Source organism: Corvus kubaryi, unplaced genomic scaffold, assembly GCF_017639235.1.
Source record: "Corvus kubaryi isolate FWS band 111438036 unplaced genomic scaffold, C.kubaryi_AGA036_p1.0 37334, whole genome shotgun sequence".
NCBI classification, from domain to species: Eukaryota; Metazoa; Chordata; class Aves; order Passeriformes; family Corvidae; genus Corvus; species Corvus kubaryi.
In genome coordinates, this window is record NW_024581108.1 from 18,289,679 (window position 1) to 18,313,613 (window position 23,935).

The 23,935-nt window shown below is 45.4% G+C and overlaps 1 long non-coding RNA gene across 1 annotated transcript in view; it reads left to right on the plus strand.

The window, feature by feature from the left end:
• The first annotated feature begins 334 nt into the window (after positions 1-334).
• LOC121665836 overlaps positions 335-23,935 on the plus strand; it is a 116,959-nt gene continuing 93,358 nt past the window's right edge. Inside the window, exon 1 of the long non-coding RNA XR_006016491.1 lies at positions 335-543. This is a non-coding gene — a long non-coding RNA (uncharacterized LOC121665836). The remainder of the gene's footprint in view (positions 544-23,935) is intronic.

The window sequence follows — 23,935 nt, forward strand, 5'->3', positions numbered from 1 at the left end:
ACCTCCCTGCTTCTCTTTTCCTCAGATGAGATGGGCCTCTGGGCATGGGCTTACAGTGCCCCAGTCCCTGCTGGTTTGTTTGTACACTGCTCTTGGGGCAGAGATAATGGGACTGATCCAAAGCCAGCTCCAAAGCAATCACAAGTCTTTCCTTTGTCTTCAGTGGGGTTTGGATCAGGCCCAAAGCTCATAAGCAGTTTTCCACCAAGAGTTCCCAGCACTTATGTCAGTCACTGGCAACAAGGGAAGGGATAAATCCAGCATCGGCTGCTTCAGATGCCAGGCACATTCTGTGTGTGTGTGTGTGTGTGTCACAGGGGTGGATATAAACTCACACAGTCCGGCTGGGTTCCTGCTAAACTGCATGACAGCTTGCAAAGGGCAGGCAGCTACGGGGCTGCTTCCAGGACAGACCTCGAAAGATTTCAGTCGGAAAAGAGCTGGGATGTTCTTGGCAGTGCCCAAGAAAACTTCTCTTGAGAGCAGCTGCCTGGGCACAGGGAAGGAGCTAGGATGGCCGCCCGGTCAGGCTGGCACAGAGAGGTGAGGATTTCCTCAGCATCCCACAAGGCAAGGCAGGGGGAAGGTAAGCACGGGAGAGACGCTTCTGCTCCCACGGGGCTCCCTGTGCTCCCCCAAACCTGTTTGTTTTCTCTCCAGGGCATTAAAGTTGCTCTTGGCCTGAGGGAGGGTGGTCAGTGGGGGGCACATGAGCTCGCCCACACCAGCGGGAGTTTCTCGACAGCCTCTGGTAGCCTTTGGATGCCGTCCCGGGTGTGTTTTAGGACTGGGTGTTCATTTAACATGAACCTTAGCCAGCCCTGACTGTGTGCGGGAGGAAGAGCCATGGGGGGACATGAGGAGGGAGAGGGGGAGGTGTTTTTCTTAGGAAAAAGGCAAGCAGAAATAGACACCCCTTGTCATTTTTTTTGGCAGGCGAGGATAGTTTTGGGAGGGCTGGAGGTCAGAGGAGCTAGATCTTCGCCTGGGTCTTTAATTGTTTTATTGGGAACCCAATTGTTTTAATCCCCTCCTTTCAGGGGGGATAGGGGAGCCCTCCTGCCCCCTTCCTGTGCTGGGAGCAGGGCAGGAGCTCCTTTGTCACCTGCAGAGCTGTTTTCAGAGCAAGGTGCGGGCAGCTGGGATTTCCTGATGCAAAATGCATCAGGAAAGCTGGGCTCTCCAGGCCAAGGAATTAATGACACTGTTAGGGGGGAATTTGAGTTTCCACATCACTAAGAAAAGGAACTGGATACCCGAGGCAATAGACCAAAGTCAAGCTATAAAGTAATTACATTTCTCCCTGCGTTTCATGTGTTTGTTTAATTTTAGTGTTTAAAGGGAAAGGTTTCCTGAAAGCACTGTGCCAGCGACTCTAAAAAATAATTGTGTGTCTTTCTTTAACATATATTCTGGCAGGAATGTCCTGCCTATATTTTTTGGCAGAGGCTTTTGCTTTATCATTAGTCTTTTGACTATGGTTTTAAGTTAGGCTTGAGGTTGGTAAGATGGCAAACTCCACCATTTCTGGGTTGTCACCTCCATCTCTTACCCTTTACTTGTAGGACTATGGGGCGCTTTGCTATCCTGTGCTGTGTTAATCCCAGTTCCTCCATACAGCAGGCAAGAGTAATTTGCACAGCCATCTTTTGGCATTGCTGCCTGCCTGGCTGGATTGAGGTGTGAAAAACTGCAGACCTTTAAAGCAAAACTTGTGAAGACACCAGGCCAGCACTTTGCTCTGCACTCTGACCCTGTTTCTGGGTTGAGCCAGTGCTGCACCTGCAGCTGGCTCAGAATGCTGTGGAATGGTCCCTCCTGCAGACCCTCCCTGTGCCTGAAACACAGTGCTGGGTGTGAAGTGGGGGTACCCCTAATCCCACACAGGAGTCCCTTGAAAGGCGGGAGAGGTTTTCTCTAAGACTTGTGTATTTTTTGGTGTTCCTTTCTATGAATGACTTTTCAGTTTTAATAGTCTCTGAGGGGCTGCAGTGCCAGGAGAGCGACCACACTGCAGGACCTCATCTTGCAAAAGTGACAGCTTTGTAAGGGCACTTTGCAGTGACACACCTTTCTGCCTTGCCCTGCAGAAGCAGACCTGGCTGTGGTTCACGTGCCACTTCTGGGAGTTCTTTTCTGTGGGATATTTTATAAATCCTGTCCCTCTGCCTTTTGGCTGAGCTGCTATTCACAAGGTCATGACAACCACAGCCTGGTGCTAGACTTGGAAACATCAGGTGAACCACCCCAAACTGCCATTTGGCACCTGTGAAAGAAGCCCCAGCCCCTGACAGAAGGAAGGGAATGTGTGCCTGGAGCACCCTGCAGCTGGGGACAGAGCAGGTTGTCTGTCAGAATGAGAAGCATGTCATCACATAGCTTGCAAGGCAAGCAATTCCTACTCTCATATGCAAAACCACGCCTAAATCCCAGTCTGTGGAAATACACTGACACGCTGTGCATGTTAACACACCCTTCAGTGAACTGGGTAGCACAGAGGAGAGGTCAATAAATGGGGAAAATGAAAGGAATATGGTAGAACGTGCTCATGTGTTCATGCTAGAGTCGCTTGTTTTGGGATTTGGTTTTTTATTTTAGATTAGAAGTATCTTTTATTTGGTGCAACAGAGAAAGAGGAGAAAGCGTATCAGGCATATAATGAAATGGAACCATTTCAAAAGCATGTGGCTGAGTGGCATGACATGGAAAAATGGCACAGCTGTTTTCGTGCACTCACTGTTAGTGTGTGTAAGCTGGAGATGTGAGCGACTGTGCAGAGCCCTGTGCAGAGCGAGATCCAAGCCCAAGCCTTATTTACAGTAGCCTCATTCTTTGTACTTCAGGAGAGAGTGAGCATTTTTATTCAGTATGATTGGAAAGACTCACCCCAGCACCTCTAAAGATGGAAATCCAGTACTCCTAGAGCTGCATGTTTAATTGGGGGTTTGGGAATATTAGGAAGCTGCTTAATTAATGCAATTGAAATAATTTGGTAGGACTTAAAGCCAGTCATTTCTCACAGCTAAACCCACACATCAACATCTACGTAGAACCTTTGTGCAGCTCTTCCCTTGAAGAATGAGATGTGATCATCTAAAACAGGGAACAGAAGTGCTTTGTAATGCAAAGTTTGCTGTCACGATGCTTTTGTGTAGAATGCAGATCATCTTAAAGTGTTATTGAGATAAGTGGGGTAGATTGAACCAGAGTGTATTGCTAAAGGTACATCTTTGTGTTTCTGGAGTAGCTGCAGATTTGGATATTAAACCTTATCCACAATGGGTTTGAGTGTTCTACACTGTGCTAGTTTCCCCTCACAAAGGTACTCAGTCTGTTCTGTTGGAAAGTCCGTGATGTAGTGTTTTTCTGTGATTATCCAGTAGAAGTTAGCTCCACTCTCATCCCTGGTTTGATAACATTAGAGAAAACCAGTTTTCTGAAGCTGTTGAGAGGATGCAATAACATTTTGATGCCTGTCATATTTTAAGATTTGCAGTTCCCTTCAATCATGTGTTCATTCATGACTCGTGCATGCAGACACAAAGCAGGTGTCCTGTGTGGTAGCAAACCTGTCTCCTTTGAGAAGTTTTGGCACTAGGACTGTACGTGATAAAACACATGGACTTTCCATGATAGGAAAGTGCAGAACTAGGAACAAAGCTTGCTGCAGTCATCTTTTAGCAGCACTGACAGTGAAATCATGTAATTTCCCCTTGTAGGTATGATGCACCCAAAAAGAATCATCCCTTTTGCCAATAAAGGCTTTCTCCTTTTTCCTTCCCCTTCCCCTTGGTCAATTTTCACTGCTTGAAATTTAAGATAATTCCTGATCTCTTGTCTAGACAGTGGGTTTTAATTTTCTGACGTGTAAGGAGTTTTCTGGCCCTTCCTCATGCTGTTTTTCCGGCAGTCACAAGCTCTGTTGGACTGGTAGGGGAGGTGCATTAATCTGCAGCTGAATTCTCTGAGGCTCTGTCTGTGCTGGGTGATGCTGCAGAGGGCATGGGGGTGGTGTCAAATATATCCCCAAACCAGAGCAGCCAAGGTGGGACTATTTCAGGGAAGACAGTGGCTGTTCAGGGCAGGCAGGAGAGTCTTTGCATGACCCTTGGTGATGGCACATGTGAGTTGTAATGCCCAAGAGCAAGGGTTGGTCATCCCAAATCCTGGCTGTGACAAAGAGCTCAGCTGTGGGTAGCCTCTCTAGAGAGTAGGAAGCCTGTCCTGATGGAGAGGTCCTGGACCCAGCTGCCAGCAATAGTCCTCCAGTATCCTCCAGCAGTTGCACGTGATGCAATTTGTGCTTGGAGCTCAGTGTTTACTAGCTGCAGATAGAGCTGTCCTCTCCAAATGTATCCTATTATATTCTGAACACATTTATGCTCCCAGCCTCCACTGAATGCTTAAGAATGGGTAGTACCACTTTACAAAGTGTTGGTGATGCCCACAACTTTAGCAGGAGTTTCTCCAGCTGGGATTTCTTTTCTGAAAGCCTCAGCCTCTGAGGTGTGTAAAGCAATGGGCAAGTACAGATTTCAGAAAGCTAGAATTTCAGATTACAGAAAGCTAGAATTTCTGCTGCTCAAGGTTGCAAGGAATGATGATTCTTAAGGGTTAAAAACTTCCTAGATATTGTATAGTTAAAATCACATGAATATTTATGTCACACCCATGATTTTGTGGGGAAATGATTTCCAGCCAGAGGGTCTCTGGATAGCAGCCGTGTGAGAGTTCCAGGAGCAGACTTTGATTTACTGCTGCAGTTCACTACACCTCATGCATACCATCAGCATACTCAAAATTATGGTGTTTTCTAATCTGACTATCTCTGCCCTCTCATTATGTCTTCCTGCCATTCTTTTTAGCCTGTCAGCTGTTTCAGTGGGTGTTTGGTGTAGCAGTGAGACAGACACTGCTGTTTCATTTCCTGGTGTGTTTGGTGGAGAGCTTGGGGTACTCCAGAAATGATAACAGACACAAACTGCTTTACATGAGAAATTGAGGCTGAAATTCAGAAGCCTTGAAACATGAGAATCAAGCCCTTATCTGTGGCCTTCATCACCTCCCTTGTGCATATGCTTTATCTATGCCTTTATTATATATCATTGCCAGACTATCCTGGCTCATTTTTCTCCCTCATCCCAATTCCCTGATGTCATATCAAGCATCCCTATGGGATAAGTCTCTCCCACTAGGTGCTTGCTCGTGGCTTCTCCCTGGTCCTTGCCCCATTTCTCCTGCTCTGCAGTTCTGTTACTTTCCTCTTTGCTTGATTTGGGCAGTGGTGGGAGCCCAGGGGCCGAGATGGCAGAGATGGATTTCTTGCTCTCTCTTCTGGTGCCCAGAGCCACAGTCATGTCCAGCAGCCAAGAAAGGAATTATAGCAAGGAAAGTCCTGAGCAATCCCCAGAAGAAGCAAGCCCTAGAAGCCCCAAAATGGAGCGAGATCAAGGCAGACAAAATCTGTAGAGGTTTTTCTCCCAAAGGCTAATAAATCTTCAGTGGGGTGTATTCAAAGGCTTTTCACTTTGCCAAATTTGGATGTAAAAGGCACATCCCTGTTCCCAGGGTGACACCAAATTTCCAGTCTCCTTTCCAGAAGATGGAGGCGTGAGAGCAACTCCAAAAAAATAATTGTTAGAATTTTTATATCGACTAAGCACTTTTCTCTAATCTTGCGTTGGAAAACTGCCAGGCCTCCCCTTCTCCCACTCTCCTTGCCATTTCCTAGAAAACTCTGCTGGAGGCAGACACCTGGCAAAGGAGAATTTCAGCCCCAAAGGCTTTAATGTGGTGAAACAGGGGCTCCTGATGGCACATGATTAGGGTATCCCTGCTAACACCCTTCTGGCATCCCAGTGCTGCGCTGCACCGCATCTCCCACCAGCTTGAACTCAGGGCCTCACGCTAGAAAATTCATTCCCTGTCACTTTGAGCAGGCTAAATGGGAGATGTAAAAGCACTTTGCAGTGTTCAGGGAGTATCAGGCATGAGTGCAAATGGGAAGACCGTGGCAAGTGCTCCCTGCCTGTGCTTCAAGGTAACCCCTGCCAGCGTGCGCCGCCTCCTTGCAAATGCCATACAACGTTTTTCACTCTCTGCTGGAGGAAAAAGCTGCCCTAAGAAAAGCAGAATGAGGGCTGATGTTTTGAAAGGTGTCCAAGAGTAACAAAACTCAACTCTCCAGGGCTGAGTTTTGCCTCTTGTGTTTCTCAACTAGGGTGGTTGAATGTGTTACAGACCTATCAGAAATTTTGCTACAAATGCACAAATATTAATCTACAGCCATTTCCTTTGCTTTCTTAAACATGAATGAGGATTTTTGTCTCTTTCTCCCTCCATAAATTGTTCATGGTCAGAGGGGGCATGTTCCGTGTCAAAGTCTTGACCGCCAGGATCAAACAAAAACCCCTTGTGAACTCAGAAGTGGAGACAAATAAATGACTATTACTTTTTTTTTCCTTTTGCCTGGAGTTAAACCTTTTCTGTCAACAATATTGACTTTGTTCACTTGGAAGGAAACAGAGGGAGAGAGAGAGAGGGAGATTTCTCTAGATGCTGCACAGAAAAAAAACATTTTGGAAGGAGGAATGAAAAAAGACAGAGGTTACAGGAAATGGTAGACATTTTTTGTTGAATTAAACCATTAGGAGTGACCCAAAAACCAACGGGAAAGAAAGGAAACAACTGGATACATTTAGGTCACAAGAACCAGCCAAACGGGGAGCTGAAACCAATTATCATAAATGAATGTTTCTCTTTTATTCATGACCACCGTGTATGCTCCCATGATGCTCTTTGTCTTATTATAAAAACAGATGAAACTATTTCGTTTTGTTCTTATACTTATTAGCTAATGCAACTTTTGGGCAATTTATCAAACACTAGCACATGTTGTGATTAATAAGCTCAGAGAATTAATCACGGCTAAAGTCCCTTAAAAAACAGGGGATGTCGGGTCCCTCTTAAATATATGTTTGTGCAGGATTATGTAACTTAAGCAGTGACATCTAGTTTTGATGCATATTCATGCATTTTACATGCAGAAAGATCCCTGAAACCATATGTTCAAGCAAGTTATAATTACAGTAACTTCAATTTCTATGGGACTTTGCCCTGCAGCATGGGCAGAGCAAGCCCTGCTTGCCCTAGACGTGGGTGCTGGGGGTGGTGCACAGAGCCCACCCCCTCACTGCAATCGGGAGAGGGAAGCAGCATTTGGGGTTTGGACTGTTGCTGCTGGGCTTCAAAGGGGAGATGTCACAGTTGCTGTGGACCACAGAAAAAAACCCATCTGCTCCTTTTTAGATTCTTTCCCAGAGGTCTTGCTGCCCCCTTGAATCCAGATACCAGTGAGGGAGGAGGAAAATGCCACTAAACCTGGCCATAGCAGCTCTCAGCATCTTCCTCCCTCCCACTAACTCAGCACAGCCTCTAATGGGCCATAACTGGCTCTTAAGTGCCCCTAACCACTTCACTGAGGTTAGAATAAATTTCTAAATGGGGAAGAGGAATCAGAGGCAGCCAGCATATCCTGAAGCCTCACTGAGGTGTGGAGAAGCCGGTTCTGTGCTGTGAGATGCAGCTTCAGGGTCAGGGGAGCCTCCACGGGGGTAGTGGGGCAGTGAGCTGGAGCTTTACTTTAGGGTGGTCTTCTTGATAGGAAGACAACCACCAGCCAGAGGGGACCAGGGGGAATTCTTCTCACTGGAGCATTTGGAGTTGTGGAAGCAGATGTTGTGGGAGTTTGGGTGTCCTTTTCCATAGGCAGATCTGAGTGTCCGCAGTGAGGAGGGATGTGGGTGGGGAAGTGGTCACTTGGGCACTGGCAGAGGCTGAATTGCTTATAAGTATTTCCCAACAGAAGCATTGAAAAGGCTTGCTTGCAGCCTGGCTGAGGGACACTGTCGAAAGAGTGACATGAATCTTTTGAGGATATTTGTTCTTCACTGAAATATATGCGCATATACATATTTTTGACTCTGCACCCCGGCTCCAGGCAAGACCAAATCTTAACATCCTTGAACATCACAATAGATGGAAAGTCTATTGTTTGGTTGCTGTGAAAATGAAGAAGTGCATCCCCATTTCTAAGCTCCAAAGTACAGTAAGGCAGCTCCCTGACGCTCCCTGTTAGCAGCCTGTTCTGCTCAGCGAGGTACTTGCTGTGTCAACATCCAGTTGACTTCAGCAGGAACAAAGTATTTGTTTAAGTGCTTTTATTGACTAGGGAGGGACTTATGCATGTGTTTAAATGCTTTCTAGAACTAAGGCATAAATGCTTGATTCTCACGGCCCAGCAAAATAATGGGGCTGGTCTTCAGTCAAGCATAAATTCTAGACTGTGCTACAGGAGTAGCTGAGTGAAATTCTATAGTATGGGTCAGAGCAGGTTTTCATAATGATCCTAAAATATCTGTATCTCTCCACAGACTGCAATGAGATTTAGATCTCAGTCTTTAAAAAAGAAAAAAGGTGAAAGTGAAGTTAGTATCCTCTGTGGTCAAGGCATCTGAATAAACTCTTTCTTACTCATTAATGGCTGCGAAATGAAATTTACGCAAGTTTATGCAGCTAATTTGTCAAGCATTCAACAAAATATGCAAAAGGATGCTGCCAAGCCTGCTTGTGTGGAAGTACTCTGGCATTTAAGAAGAAAGAAACATCCCTAGAAAACACCTGTTGGCATTTTCCACAAGAACAAGATCTTTTTCTGTGCCTCTCACATGTCAGCAAATTAATTTTTTTTCTCCCAACTTAATCCCAGTGAAGTGTATTTATTTTTTTTCTAAAATAGACACATACCACCAAAATGTTTCTGGTGTGTGTTAACAACATGTTGGCCTTATGGGCTACATTTCTTCTGGGGAAGGTAGACGACCTTCTTTTCCTTCGAGTTTCCAACCGAGATCGCCAGCAAAAGAAAATTAAAAAGCAGGCTTTTCATTTTCGTTTTTCGGCAACCCTGATGTGGTTGCCGAGGCATTGCTTAGAAACACAAACATTACAGCACATATGGAAGTCTACTGTCGAGTGGAACCGAGTCCTAAAGCAACATGTTAAGTCGGAAAAATTTATGTTCATGCTAAAGCAGCAGTGTGGTAATCGGTTTCAATGGAAGTAAAAGGAATGCATCAGAGATGAAAATGGCTCTCTCCCTTGGATGCAAGTGCAGGAATTCAGATCCATGGCCTGGGATGATTGTGTGAAGAGGAAGTTGCTTTTGTTAGGGCAAATCAGGCTTGTGGCAACTGTACTTCTCTCTGTGCACTTGCATCTGTGTGCATAGAAGCAGCTTTATTTTGGACAATTGTTTAGGATTAAAAGACCTTTAAGTCCATCAAGTAGCATATGCCCATTTATATACACTCAAAATACCCATTTTTTCCCTTTATTTGGATGTAAATGAGGTAGTTTCAGGCTTGCCGAGGGTGATGGAGGCACAAGTCCAAATTCTTGCTTTGCCAAGACAAGCCATTCAGCTCTTTCCAGGGGCCTTATCAGGGTTGCTTCTTTAGGTACCCTAGTATTAGGGAAAAGAGAGATAGGTATGTCCGGGAAGAGATTAGTCATGACTCTTTTAGGATGGTCTGAATAATCTCATGTTGGTGCTTTCTTCAATTGATTCAAAAGGGAGCCTGGAAAACTTGCTTAGACAAGATGTGATACCTTAAAGCAAATAAATCACATTTAACGCTTCCTCTCTGAAACCTGCCCTCCTGTCCACAAAAAGCTCTTGGCATCTTGACTGCATGTCTGGTTCAATACCTAAATATCTTCAAAAAGCCCAAATACCCCTAGTTTCTCATAATTATGTGCTTTCTTGCTTAAATTATGTTATTTCTTGCTTGTGAACTTGAACCTCCTTAACTAATGGGAAGAGTACAATGCTAAATAATGATGTCTGTAAATTTTTCAGATATTGGGAAGATTCACGCTTTAAAAATATTTCAGAGACAGAACTTCTAATACTATCAGGAAAAGGAAAAAAGGAGAACAGTGTTTATTGCTGCTGGAGTTGTGTACTTGCAGTCTCAGCATTTTCTAGTCAGTGGGCTAAAGCATTTTTGCAGATGTAATTGCCTTGAAAATTAGCGTTTGCCTTTCTCTATTCCCAGGGAGGCTGCCTGCCTAGAGACTCCTCTGTTTTGGATTCTAGAGGTGAATCAAGTGTGGTGGTCAAACATGGTTTGGAGGGTGAAAGGCAGGTGGGAAACCTGCCCTGCCCTTCACCTGGTCCCATCCTTGAAGCGCCATCACCACTACTGCAGTACCAGGGGCAGGATAAAGTGCCAAGCTCCAGCTGCTTCTTTTCCCCATGGATATCATACCCCAGGCCTCAGCAGAGCTGAAATCTTGTGCTATGTGGGTTAGACATGCAGGTAGCCCAAAGCTGGGCTAAGCCCAGCTGAGGAGCTGCTGGAGCAAAGGCAGCAAGTGTCTTGCAGGAAAGAAGGAGGCTTTGAGGACCTAGCGCACAAATCCTTTGTATCCCAGTTTTATCAGCTTGCCTGCTGAGGGAATAGCTTGCTTTTTAAGTTGCTTATTGTTTCAGGCCTACAGCTAATCCTCTAAGAAAGTAATTTCTGTTGCTCATGGCTAATACCCCATCCTGCATTGAGAGTTATATCAGAGCAGAATTGCTGCTTAGTCACTGGCTGCTTTTCAGCCAAAGAAACATCATGGGTTCAGGATTATTGTGATTTTTTACTTTTTTCTCTCTCTCTTTTTTTTTAATCCAGATGAATATTTAGATGTCATTTTTGATGTTCAATTCCTTGATTTTGCCCAGTTGAAAAAGCCACCTATTTATATGAAAAATATTTTTGGAAGCCTGAAGATAACCACGTCACTCCCATGGTTAAAATGTTTTATATAAAACTTGTTATTACCATAGATCAATGGGATATGTACAGAATATGTTACAATGGGGCCTGTGTTAAGGATTTGTCAAGATTTCCATTATAAACCACTATTTTCGAGGGTTTATAACTCAGTCATAAAAGTTCATTCCAAGCTAAAACTTGGCAAACAAAATGTCAACCCAGGAGAGATTTTCTTTTACCAGATTTACTTTAATGCTTTAAACTGATTTGTCTATTTTAAAATTATACGAGTGCCCTGTTTTATAGACTTTCTGTGTATACAGGGTGCGTGTGTGCTAATATAACACACATACCAAGGAAAAAACAACGTTAAAAGCACATTAGCACAGCAAATCAGAGCTCCAAAAAACCCACAAGGTTAAAAATGAGGTTGGATTTGCAGTTTGTGGAATCTTAAGCATTGGAATGCCAACTTTGAGCTCAATCTTCAACTGGTGGCTTCTGCTGCTCGGGGCTGGTTTACACCAGCTGAGCTGCTGTCCTGTCGTGATGCCACCCAATGTGTGACACCTCCAGGCATCTGAAAAAGCTGCTGTTGAAAATTGGAAATCTTGACACTAAGGTGAAGGGTGGCTAGAGAGGATTGAGGACCTTCTCAGGGCAGCTGGTGTGACAGGGAGCAGATGTTCAGCTGATCTCCCATCCAGCGATCCTGGCTGCTCTTGATGGTCACAGGGAAGAGGTGGGTGTGGCAATGAGGTGCCAAGATTGGAGGATTAAAGCACAGCTCTCAGTCTCTTTCCCGCGATTAAGGAGCCAGAATCTGGCATCACCATGTAGTAGGTGGCCTGAGCTGTTCATCACTCTTAAACACAAATGTCATTGTCAACACCTACATCTGTCCTCGATGCCATGGTACCTGCTCCAAGTATTCCTTTCCCAGTGCTCTGTCTTTGGCTGTGATAGATGAAGCGTGGCTCATCCCACTCACAGCCCAAAGCCCTGCCTTGCAGCAGGGCCTGCTGCAGAGGAGGACGTGCTGCTGGACTTTCAAACACCCAGCCTGAGCCCCTGAGTTTGGACAGGCAGCAGAGAAGCACAAAAGCCTCCAGGAGGTGTTGGAGGGGAGTTCTAAGGCCTGAGGGAACTGATTTGTGTCCTTTGACCACAGCAGGGGTCTCAGTTAACCCTGCTACCAGCTTGTGGGCCTCAGCTGGCTGCCCAATACCTTGAGGTGAATCCAAGCCTTGGCTCTTTGCAGGACTGAGCTTTAGAAACAGAGGGTCAGACCAGCTTTTCCCTCTCTGGAAGGGGATGTACAAGACTTGAGTTTGGCATCCTTCCCTGGTGCCCTGGCCCCCTTTCCCCTGAAATCCTGGGCTGTGACCTCTTTTCTCCTGATAAGACAGGGGTGTTTGTCATCTCCAAGTATCACTAGGCTGTGTTACACTCTGTTTCAGCAACCCCCTCCTGGGATCTTTTGTGGAGCTTGGTGTTGAGTCCCGCTTGCTCGTGGGTTTTGTTAATTGAGGGCAGAAGTAGGTTCCCCTCTCTGCCATAAATCCAGCGCGCACACACACGCACTTGTAAGATATTTAGAAAAGCTCTACTCTGCGTATCTTAAATGTGTGCGGGGGGGTGGGGAGTAAAGAAAAGCAATAAAGAGTCTACATTATACCACATGTGTGAGCAAAGGGCTGTGGTTAACTCCCTTCAGATAGATTTCAACCAGGGCCCCTTTGTAACAGCCCCCAGAAGACTACTGAAAAGTCGGCATCCATAGTTTTAAATAGGTTAATTTAAAAAATAAATTGTATTAGAGACTTTTCCTCCCCCCACCTCTGCAAACCAAATACACAAGTGGCACAAACAGGGAGAAATGCAGCTGGTTGTTGTGTCTTACACTGGGTAGCCAGCTTCTCCTGGCACGTTGGGGACATCGGCAGTGGAGAAGGAGGGAAGAGAACCGTGAGTGCCTCTACCTGGCAGTCCTTCTGTGCTGGGAGAAATGGATGGTAATTTTGTGGTCAGTGCTCTGGAGAGGGATGATGTTGAATAGGTTGGTGAGAATTTCTTGATGCATATGGGATAAAGAACGCCTTGACCTAAATAAGGGAGAGGGGAGCACTACAACCCCTGTATCCTTTTTCCTCCCTGCCCTACCTCACCTTCCCTTCACTTAGGAGTGGTGACAAGCTATTGCTTTTTCTGCTGCCTATATTGCTGCTGATTATGGGGTCCTCTGCTTGTCCTGACATGCCTGTGCTGCCCCCAGCCCCATCTATCCCCACGGTGTGCCCACAGCCAGCTGTGACAGAGTGACACACAGCCCTGTGACTCGTCCTGTGCTGACTGAGCACACAGGAGATTAAGGGACATTAATAAGAATCAGATTGAGAACAAAGTGAGTTGACAACTGGGCTTTGATTTTCCAAAGTGCTTTTTGGATGAAAAATGCTTCTCTCTCTCTCTCTTTTTTCTTTTTTTTTTTGGATGTTGTTTGGCACAAAGGATGACATTATTTGCATTGGCACCTTTTCCAGATCAGCTCCCAGAACACTTCCAATCTAGGATTGCTGATTTTTCACTTGTCAAGAAAACAAAACAAACTGGAGTAGAAATGATGGGTTTGGCTTTTGTTTTGTGTGTTGTGAAAAACAAATAAACAAAACAAATATTTTTCCAAGTTTTTTAATGGAGAATCAAATTCCCATGCTTACCAGAGTTGCTAATTAAGCAAGCCAGATGGAGAACACTACACCCAGGGATGTGCAGTGTTTCCTCATAGCTAGTCAAACTGTTTATGAGTATAAGAAACGTACTTCAAACATGTCTCTTCATCATTTTATTCATCATTGATGCTAAAAGTTCAACTATTAGATCAGCGGAAGCGAGATCTCACTTTTCTACTGAACTCTAAGTCAGAAATAAAACAGCTTCTCAGAGAACAACATAGCCACAGTGGAGGAAGCCGGGTCACCTTTTGGTGAATTTAAATGAGTTCTTAATGAAAAGGGGAATAAATTTTTCACACATTCCTCTGCATTAAAGAGGGGTCAGAGTCTAGCATCAAGGTGAGCCCAAACTCAGGAAAGACACAAAGGGAATTCCTGAGCTGCCGACAGAAATGTCTCTCCAGTCTGCCAGGAGCCAAAACGCTACTGCTGGAAAAACAGCAGGCAGGGTGGAAATCTGGGTCCAATGAAGGAGCAGCAAGGGAAGCTGTGGAGTGGGGTCGCAGAGGGGGGAAGATAAACAGCATCCCCACACCACAGAGGTCAAGCTTATTACAGAGATGAGGCTGGTGGTGGGTGTGAATAGGTTCAGCCAGATGGCAGGGACCAGCAATTCTGCCCCCTATTAATGAAACTTTGCAGCATCCAGTCCTTATTGTAAAGGTGTGAGGCACTTGAACACTGGCTGTCAGGATTTATTAAAAATGTGTGACCTCAGGCAATTTACCAAGTTCTCCATATCTCAGTTTTGCTCTCTATAAAATGGGCTGTTACTCCAAGGGAATTACTGTAAGGATTAGCAGTGGAGGTGGACAGGACAGCTTTTTTTTCCCTGAGAGTTGATTTATATTTATCTGTCTGATGCAAACTTTGAATGCCAATGCAATGGACGTTTTTTTAATATCTGGGTCATCTCTAAAGCAGCAATCCTGAGCTGTCGTTTGTATAGTGCTTTCCTGCTCTGTGGTGATCCTCGAAGATATTGCCAGTCAGATTTAAGAATGATCTTGCAAAAATGGATTTCACTCATGTGACTGCCACTTTACTCAGGTGGCATGACCACAGCCTCTTCCCAGGGCACACATACAGGGATCTGCTGGGCTGTGCTGGGATTTCTGACAGCGCTCCAGTCCCACCTGCAGTGCCCAGCTTCTCTGCTGTGGGAGTGGCGCCTTTGCTGGCTGTTCCTGGTGTCTCTCTGCTCCTCTCCATGAGTGAAGGAATGAATTGCAGTTCCATGGGTAGCCAGGAGCTGAGGCACTGTCGTCAGGAGCCCTGTGCAGACCTGGGCTGGTTGTGGCATGATGATGTCCCTTCTCAGCTGGACCTGTGGTGGCTTTGACCCCACTGTAGGAAGCTCAGCCCTGCTGTGTGGGGACAAGGGGTGACAGAGCTGTGGGCACAGTGGGATGGGCAGCCAGCCCTCCTGGGCCTCCAGCAGGGAGTGGTGGTGGGTACTGAGTGGGAAGACATCTCCAGGAATAGGGCCTGGCTTTGTTTTGTGTCTCGTTCCTAAATTAGACGCGTAATTACTTGAGTCTTTCCAGCATTAATAAGGGACAGGCATCTCCAGAGGGCAATTCAGACCTGAGTTGTGGGAAGCCCTCCTCGATAGGGAAAGGGGCCCAGTTAGGTTCCTAATTTAGGCTTCTTGGTCGAGAACTTCACATTTGGTGCAAAGACTCTCAGTCTTTGGGGATAAATCTTTGGGATAAGCATAAGAAAACATGTTAAAGCCTGCAAATATCCCCTATTGCTGATAGTGCCCAGGAGAGTTATCTCCTCTGGGAATGGCAACCATCCTCCTTCCCTGCATCTTCTGGGGGGAAATCAGGGGTCCACTGGAGGTAGATGGTGCTGAGCTGCCTTCCCTGTCTAAGTACCTGGTTCTTTTTCTATTATAACTTTATTTAAAAGGAGGGGCAGGGAGCAGTGGGGAGACAAGGAAAATATTTGTGTAAGAAAACTCCACTTTAAAAGACAGCTTAAAACTGGGATTAATAAGTCTGCTTTTATGGAAGCATTTCTACATGTTGTAAAACATTTTTAAAAACATTGTAAAAACTACAGAGTTTCACGTTAAATATGGCTGATTTTCTTTATAGAGCTGACCTGCTTCCCAGAGGTGATGTATACACACCATATGACACAGGGGTTGCTAGGGTAGGCAGTGTTTTTACATTGATTACTGTAGTAAATAATAATGTAAAACTGTGTATAAATAGGGAGTTCAATCCAGAGCTACCTCTGGGGTCTGCAGTTCTTTACACATGGCCCATTTTTGATCACTTCTGTGATTATTTTATTTTATTTTTTTGGAGGAAGAAGGAAAAGGGGGAGGGAATGTGCTGGGTTATTTTTTTTCTTCTCTCTCTTTTTTTTTTTTTCCCCTCAAAAGAATATCTCCTCTTGGGTCAGCTGTTGAGCAGATGCCAAAAATACTGGTCAATGCTATGGGGAATTTCTTCACTTGGCAATGCAGGCGTTCCAAAGAAAAACAACATGGAGCTGAGGTGGTCAAAGAGGAGTGGGCAGATGACGTGCATGCTGTAGTTTAGAGACTGGGGAAGACATGAGAATATTGTCCAGATATCCCTCAGGAGCAGCAGCCAAGTGAATAACTCTGCTCCCTGCCTACGTAAAATACAAAGTGGTGGGTTTAGACTGCAAAAAGGTGGCTTCATATCCCTTGGAAAAACTTGATAATTGGATAGATGAAGAAGTGCTGGGAGCAGGTCGATGCCTGTCTGTCTGGCTGCTCAGGGATGAACCCCACTGCTGGGATATACCCATTGCTACGAGCAGCTCTGGGCAGGGAGATTTCAGCTCCCTTTTGATGGAGACACAATTAATCACCCCTTAAATACATGCTTTGATGACATTGCCCCTTACACAGGGCTTGTCCCAGCTGGAGGAGAGTGGAGGGGAAACGAGGACCTTCCTGGCTGGTCTAATAGCCCTGGTGTCCCTGGTGAAATTATTGGCCACCACTTAATGCAATTTGTTTCATTTTGCAATTATTCTTCAGGGGGATTTTATAAGCTCCTGTAATAAGTCACTTCTGCTGGGATCCGGAGAGGAAGTGACCTGTATTAGAGGCAGAAGCATTAGCCCAGCCTCCCCTCCACACTGCCTTGGGATCCCAACACAGTGCTTTCCACAGTCCTGTGTGCATGCACTGTGTAGGTGTGTGTGTATGGATACATGTACAGTTCTATATATGACTTTTTATATAGAGTTATGTGCGTGTGCTACACCTGGAAGCAGGGGTCCTCAGGTTTTAGGGGCTGAGAAGCACAAAAACCAGCTGAGCTCTCTGATGTTTGTGCCACAGAGAGATGTGCCAGCAGAAACCAGTTGCCTGCTGGTTTTCCTTGGCCGGACTGGAGGTACTTAAGCACAGGTGCTCATGCTCCCAAATCCATGGTCATGACTGAGCTCCTGCTCTCCAGTCTATGTTTTCCCTTCAAGGTATGCTGTGAGCTGGCTTTCCCAGGGGAGGCTTTCAGGTTCTGGTGGTGGAGCTGGTCAATACTTCAGCTAGCTGCTCTCCTGGGCTTTTTCTGCATGTACAGAAATATCAGGCTCGGGCAGCTTCCCATGGATGTAAGGCAGGCACAGGCCACAAACAACGCGCCATTTCCACATGAGCAAGAGCCCTACGCGTGCACGCTCGCCATAAACGTGTCACCCTGTCCCATCCCCACACAATGAGCGCCCGTATAACCACACACGCAGAGACGCACACACGCTCCTCTTCCAGATTCCAGCAGGGCCGCGAGTTTTAACTACCTAAATTAAAAACAGATTCCGTCCTCCAGTGGGGAGCTGCCAGAAACTCGTCTTTTCCCCCCTCTCTGACTTTTCTCTCCCAAATGCATTGAGGAAAAAATACATGCAGTTCTCCAAAGGGGCAAATGGCTTCTCAGCATGCAGAGAGGTTGAGGGTGGGGGCAGGGGGACACAGGGAGGAGGAAAAGGGAATGCACAGAATTACTTTCTAGTGGTAGAAGAATAAACAGCTTAAGTTAATAAAGTTGAGGCCAAGGAGAACTATTTGGAGAGTGTGGAGGAAGTCAGGGATTATTGAGAAAATAGGAGCGCAAGAGCAGGAAATAGTGTGGCAGTGCAGTGGACCTGAAGGGAGAGCCAAGGATGGAGGGATGGAGAGATTTGGCCAGCATGGCAGGGACGAGAGTGGGAAACTGAAGGGCTGGCAGCTCTAAGTCACAGCACTGCTGAAGACATGTCACCTTGTTTTCGCCAAAATCTGCCTTGGGAGCCAAAATCTCTACCGAAAATCATGGAACCTATTTTTAGGAGCGAGTTTACTGATGGAGATGCCTTCTTTGTTGTGAGGCACGTGTAGCAGAAACTAAAAGGGAAAAAAACTAAGAGGAGAAAGGGGAGCTCTGGCGTGAGAGGACAATGTCAGCCCCATGGGAGGACACCAAAGCTCCCAGCCCTGCAGTCCCTGCTGTCCCAAGAACCCTCTGACAGTGCTGCTGTCCCAGCATGGGCAGCCCCTTTGAGTGACAGCCCCTGGCGCCAGGCGCGTTGCTGACTCGATGACTTTTTGCAACTGTCGGAGAAGCTTAGCAGATAAGCACACAACAGTTTTTATTATTCCAAGAGGCAGAAGACTCGCCTTAGTGAGCGGTAACAAATACGGACATTCACGACCAGGATTAGAACAAACTGCACTGGTGGGCAAGGGCCAAAGGCAGCACGGAGCTGCAGTGTAACCCAAAACCTCCACAGCTGTTTTCATTTTCCTCCCTTCAACACAGTCCCTGTGTGGTACTTCAGGGAGAATTATGAAAGTGGCGTGTAATTCAGAGAAGTAATGTCTTTCTTTTTTTTTTCCCCCCTCCCTTCTCTCTTGCTCTCTTTTTCTCGGAGTAATGAAAATTGCTGTGGTAGATCGTTTTGGATTCAAGGGAAATACTGGACTCTGTTTTCTGTAGCATCTCTCTCATCCCTCAGCAGTCAAAACCATAAATTAAAAAAAAAAAAGAAGTAAAAAGAAAGAGGTGAACAGCTTTGAAACCCTGGACATTGTGCGAATGAATGCAGTGACTTCAGGGACCTTGGTGGCCTGAGAGAGACTTGCTGCTTTCATTCCAGTACAAAGCCTGATCTGTACAAATCCCCACTCCGGAGAAGGGGATTCTGCTGCCGTGAAGCCCCGCTGGCTCCCACCAGCATTTTGATGGGAATTGTTTAAAAAGCATGAGGCCACATCCTCTGCTGTATCCTGGTGATTCACACCAGCCTGGAGGATGCTCTACCTCTAAGAAAAAACCATGATTTTATTTCTGGAAGACAAATCTTCACCTGATCTAATGCTCTTTGCTCTGCTGGGCTTAGGCCTGCAGAGAATTTAGCCTTCTTGTTCTTAAACAGAAACGATCAAATTGTGGTTCCTCTGTCCTGTTGCCGGCACAGTTTTCCAAGAGGTTCTGAATTTTCTCATTAAAACCTCTAATTCTCGCATGCACAAAAAATCTGAAAATATTTCTTCTTTTGGTCAACTAAAATATTTTGTTTAAAGCATTTTGAGGCCTTTCCTTTCAATTTTGCAGCTTAAAAAAGAGAAAATTTAAACATATTTAAGTCGAAAAATTAGATATCTTATTTGTCTAAATATTTTAATCCAGTTTTAGCTAAGATTTTATATTAAAAAAATTGAAATTTTTCCATCTTCCCTTGATGTTATTCTTTTAAAAAAGCTAAAGCCAACAAACCAAACTAATATAGTAGCATTAAAAAAAGACAACCCAAAACAAACCAACAAACCAAGCCCCCTAAAACCCTCAGTTCCACTCCAGGAAACACTTCACCTCTAGTGAATATTAGGAAGAAGTGCTGAAAAGTTATATTTCTCGCCTGAAATTGTTGGGATTGTTCAAAAACCTTAGATAGCTGTTGCATCTTGTTATCAAATTCTGTTGGTCTTTCCTTTAATGGGTTTCACATGATTTTTATTCAACAAGAAAATAACTCAGAGAGCGACTGGAAACACTTAACGTGTGTACCCTGACACATCTGCACATACCATAATAGACACATGAATTTAATGCTCAGTTGATTCTATGCGGGGAGTGGAATTTAGTGTCAAGTCAATTAAAATATCCTGTTCCCACCCCCCTCTTTTCTTCCCCCCCTCAGTATTTATCAGGGTTGCTGCATAGGAGGTATGTGGTGTGGAAGTTGAGGGAGTGCTCGGCGCTCTGTGCCCGTGACGTGGTGTTTGTGCAGCTCAGCAGTGAACGTCCTCGCTCTGCTGCGGTGACGCCTGCTAAAGTCACCACAACCACGCTAGCACAGAGCTCTGCTGCGCCACAGAGAAGAGGGGCAGGGATGGGAAAAGGATGTCCCCGTGCAGTGGTCCCCACACTGTCCTGGCTGGGCAGTGAAGCAGCAAATTTGGCTGCATGAGCGTGGCAGACACAAACCCTGTCCTCGCTGCCCTGTGCGAGTCTGGAAGGCTACTGGAGCTAAACAAGCATTATAAAACAAACTGTTATGAGCAGCAGATAAATACAGCGTGAAAAAGATTAGTGGTTAGGCAGCTGGGGTGTAGAAATACACTGCTTTCCATCTTGACACGAGTTGTTTTGGTTTTCCTAGAAGCTTATCCATAGGTGTGTTGCGTCCCGTCTGGGGTTCCATACCCGCAATCCAAAGAGTTCAGGATGAGGGCTGTGTGTACCGTGCTGTTCCTGGAGTGTGTGGCACTGTCATGGTGCTGGGAGGCACTGAGCAGTGTGGGGAATATGCAGAATGCACAAATCCTTTATTTGCCAGTGATAATGCCAGAGATGTTACGAAAGTAACATCATCTCTGCAGTGATTTAAGAATCAGTTTTGGTTTCAGTTTGGAAGATTGGCAGAGCTGGATTCCCGGGCTGCTACAATGTCCCCTTTAAGTCAATGAGTTTTCCTCTACTGATGTGTGTGAATTTTGGGTACAGGAATTTATTATTAACATCTGCACCTTGTAGATCAGAAAAAGCACGGGGAAAAGCATAAGTATATGGAAAGACGAATGTATTTGGATGCACACATAATTTTTTTTAACCAAGGGGATAAACAATCGTCCTGGTTTCTATTGTTTTAGTATTCTTCCGGTGTAGACAACCTTTGCAGAACAAAGCTGTCTTTGTAAAGCTAAGTCCTTCAGCATGTGAATACTTACATATGTCCTTCACTGTTTAACTAGAGGCAGAAGGAGCTTAAACCTTGGAGATAAAACTTGTATGTGAGTCTTTGTAGAACTGGAAGTGATCCTGCACTGTGCCAGTGCAGTGATCCCAGCACACCAAACCATGTCTGGTTCACGTTTGGGGCCAGTCCTGATGTATAATTCATACACAACATTTTATTAACTGGCAAATTTCCCCCTGAACCCGCCCCCGCAAATTCTCCAGACTGTAAGGAAGGAATTTGTTGTGCGGTGGCCTCTTCCCCCTCTCCTTGCCCATTTTTTTATGACTGAGGAAACCCTTTTATTGTATGCGAAATAAAAGCTTGATGTGGTCTGCCATTTTTTAATTTACCGTGGTATTAAATACAAAATGTATCCGCTTACAGAAGGTGGTTCATGGCTTGTGGTCTGGGGTTGATCCAGTGCTTGTTGTGACTGATTGTAGGGGGACAGGGAGATGGTAAAAGCTTCTCCAAGGTCTGAGCAGAAATCAGTGGGGTGAAGGCATGAAATCCTCATCCCCTCTTGCAGAGTTTATCACCTCCATAATTTTTCTCGTGTTGTGCAATGGCTGCCTCGCAGTGCCTCGCAGGATTGATGTCATTCCCCTGGGCTTAAGGTGACAAAGTGACCCTGAGTACCAGCAAGAAGTGAAACCACCAGGTCAAATTCTGCTTTTGCAGTGGAGTAAAGTGCAAAAACCCAGATCAGCTGCAGCTATGGGTGGTAAGAAGATGCTGTGAGTGACTGCACAGAGATAGCACAACCAGCCTCTTGTAAATAATGAATCTGCACTTCCTCAGAGGGAGGAAGGCTATGCGAGCCGCTGGGATGCTCGTGTGGGGTTTGGGAAGGCACAGGCTCATTTTGAGGCAGTTCTGTGTTGTGCCTCCTCGTCTTGGTTTTGCATTTGCTAAACGTCATGGGCTTGTGGTACAGTACTAACAAAAATCGGATGAAAAGGTCTGGATAGCCTGGGTGCTGATGGCTCTGTCTCCATAAAGTGCTATAAATAATATTTGGGGCTTTGAATACAAAGATCTCTGACTCCAGAAGGCAGAATAAAAGACATGAAAGCATGAAATACAAAATATTAGGGCTTTTGCTTTTGAACGATCTTCCTTTATACTGTTCCATTGTCATTAAACCCCTTTCTGACCATGGTTAGACAATGTTAGAGATGGCGAAACTGCTTTTTCTGGGAAAGGGAAGTTTTAATGAAGACAGATTGGGGCTCTTTCTGCTACTGTTATTGCTGGATTCCAATTTTCCTTCTGGAAGGAGAAAGCAAAACCCAGTCCCAAAGAAAAGCACATATGAAAAGGAAAGAGAAAAGAAGGGCAGTGCCAGAAAACAGCTTCTGAAGCTGAGTCATGGCGAGGTCTCCATGTGGGAGAGGGGCAACTCTCTGCCTTGGCAAGATCCACCACGGGCAAGCACCACTCAAGGCATTGCTTTTTGTTGCCTTTTTGGTTGCAGACTCACAGAAATACCGCTACATAAATAAATAGAAATGGTAATGTAATCTTGGCTGACTAGATCAGATATATGTATATATACTTTAATATATAACAGGCTAGAGAGAGAGACAAGGATTAAATTATAGGAAGAACAGAAGATGTGGGAGAGAAAAAGAGATCAGGAACGGGAATCAGGGTGGCATATGCTCAGAGCTGAAAGAGCAGGAAATAATCATCTGGTCCTTTCCAGGGTGGGTCTGGTCAGCTCTCAGGATGCGGGTGCTGAAGCAGTGTGATCTCAAGAGAAGACTTCAGGAAGCTGTAGCACTTACTCATGACAGACTTGGGTGTTGTCTTCAAATCACTCTTGAGTGATGGGTTTTGCAAGGGGAAGAATAAACAAATCAGATTCTTTACATTTTTCATCATGTAATCCTGATTACATTTCTTTTTATCCAGCTCTGAAAACTGCTATTTATTACAGGATCAGAGACTCACATTCTAAAGCTTACATTGACATAATTACTCTGTGTAACTAGTCCACAGCCATGATTGTCATTAAGTTCTTATGTATGGACAATCTTCAAAATAGATATTCTGGCAAGGCTATTAAGCATCAAAAGAAAGAACTCAAGTGTCTTGTCTGGTTGGTAGAATATGTTTAGCACTAAACCATTGCTTTGTTAGTTAAAAATGTGTTTCAGGCAGCACAGGCAATCTCTACTCTCTGCCCAGTGAAAGTGCTCCAAAACTTTCACCGTGACATTGAGATAAATAGTGAGTGCTGAGGCCATCTTCTCTTTGCTGAAACACTTTGAAGCAACAATCAGGTAAAGAAGATCAAGAGTTGATGGGAAATAATTAGAAGCTGTTAAGCTGGCTGTTACCTGGGGCCATGGATGCTCTGCTGTTCATGTCATTTCACTTTGGAAGGTTAGCATCACCAAAATAATTGCAAGCCAATCTTAGGGGCAATTATTGTTGTAACAAAGTATCAGGACTGTAATTTTCTTCATGAAGGGAAAGCTAAAAACACCATTTTGACTTTTTGCTGGTAACAGCGTTTAATAGCACACCGGCAGTTTTTGAGGCAGTTCCCCTCTCCCTCTCCAGTCTTTTCCTACTCAGTTTCACAGGCCATGAGGTCTCCAGGACTTATCCTCAGCTGGTTAAGGTCCATGGCAGGAGCCAGCCCAAACCTGTAATTGTTCTGGTCATGGACATAAGTGTGGCCCTTGCTCACCTAGCGTGAGATGGTCTAAATGCTCACCTCGATGAAGGTTTAAATGTCTCTCATCAGTGTTCTCTGTTCATGCTGCTGCAGTTTAGCCCACCCATGGCTTGGGCTTCCTCATGTGGGAGGAGGTGTGGTGCTGTCAGTGCCCACCAGCTGATGGAGCAGCCCATCCCAGACTGTGAAATGGGATCTCAGATCTCTCTGTTCAGCAGTGGCTGCTGGAGGCTGGGCTGAGACAGAGGGTTTGAGGTGCCCTTGTGCCCCCTCCTTGAGCCCCCAGCCACCCCATTCTGAGTGGCTTCTGTGGGGACAGCCCTTGTTTGGGGATGGCTTGTCCCCTGGAGGTGATGTGGGTCATGTGAGCTCAGGTGATGGAAGCAACTGCTCCATCCATGTAACTATTGTTGTATCGCATTTCCCACATCACAGGGAAAGCTTTCAGAGCTGAGCATACCCAGTGAACGTGC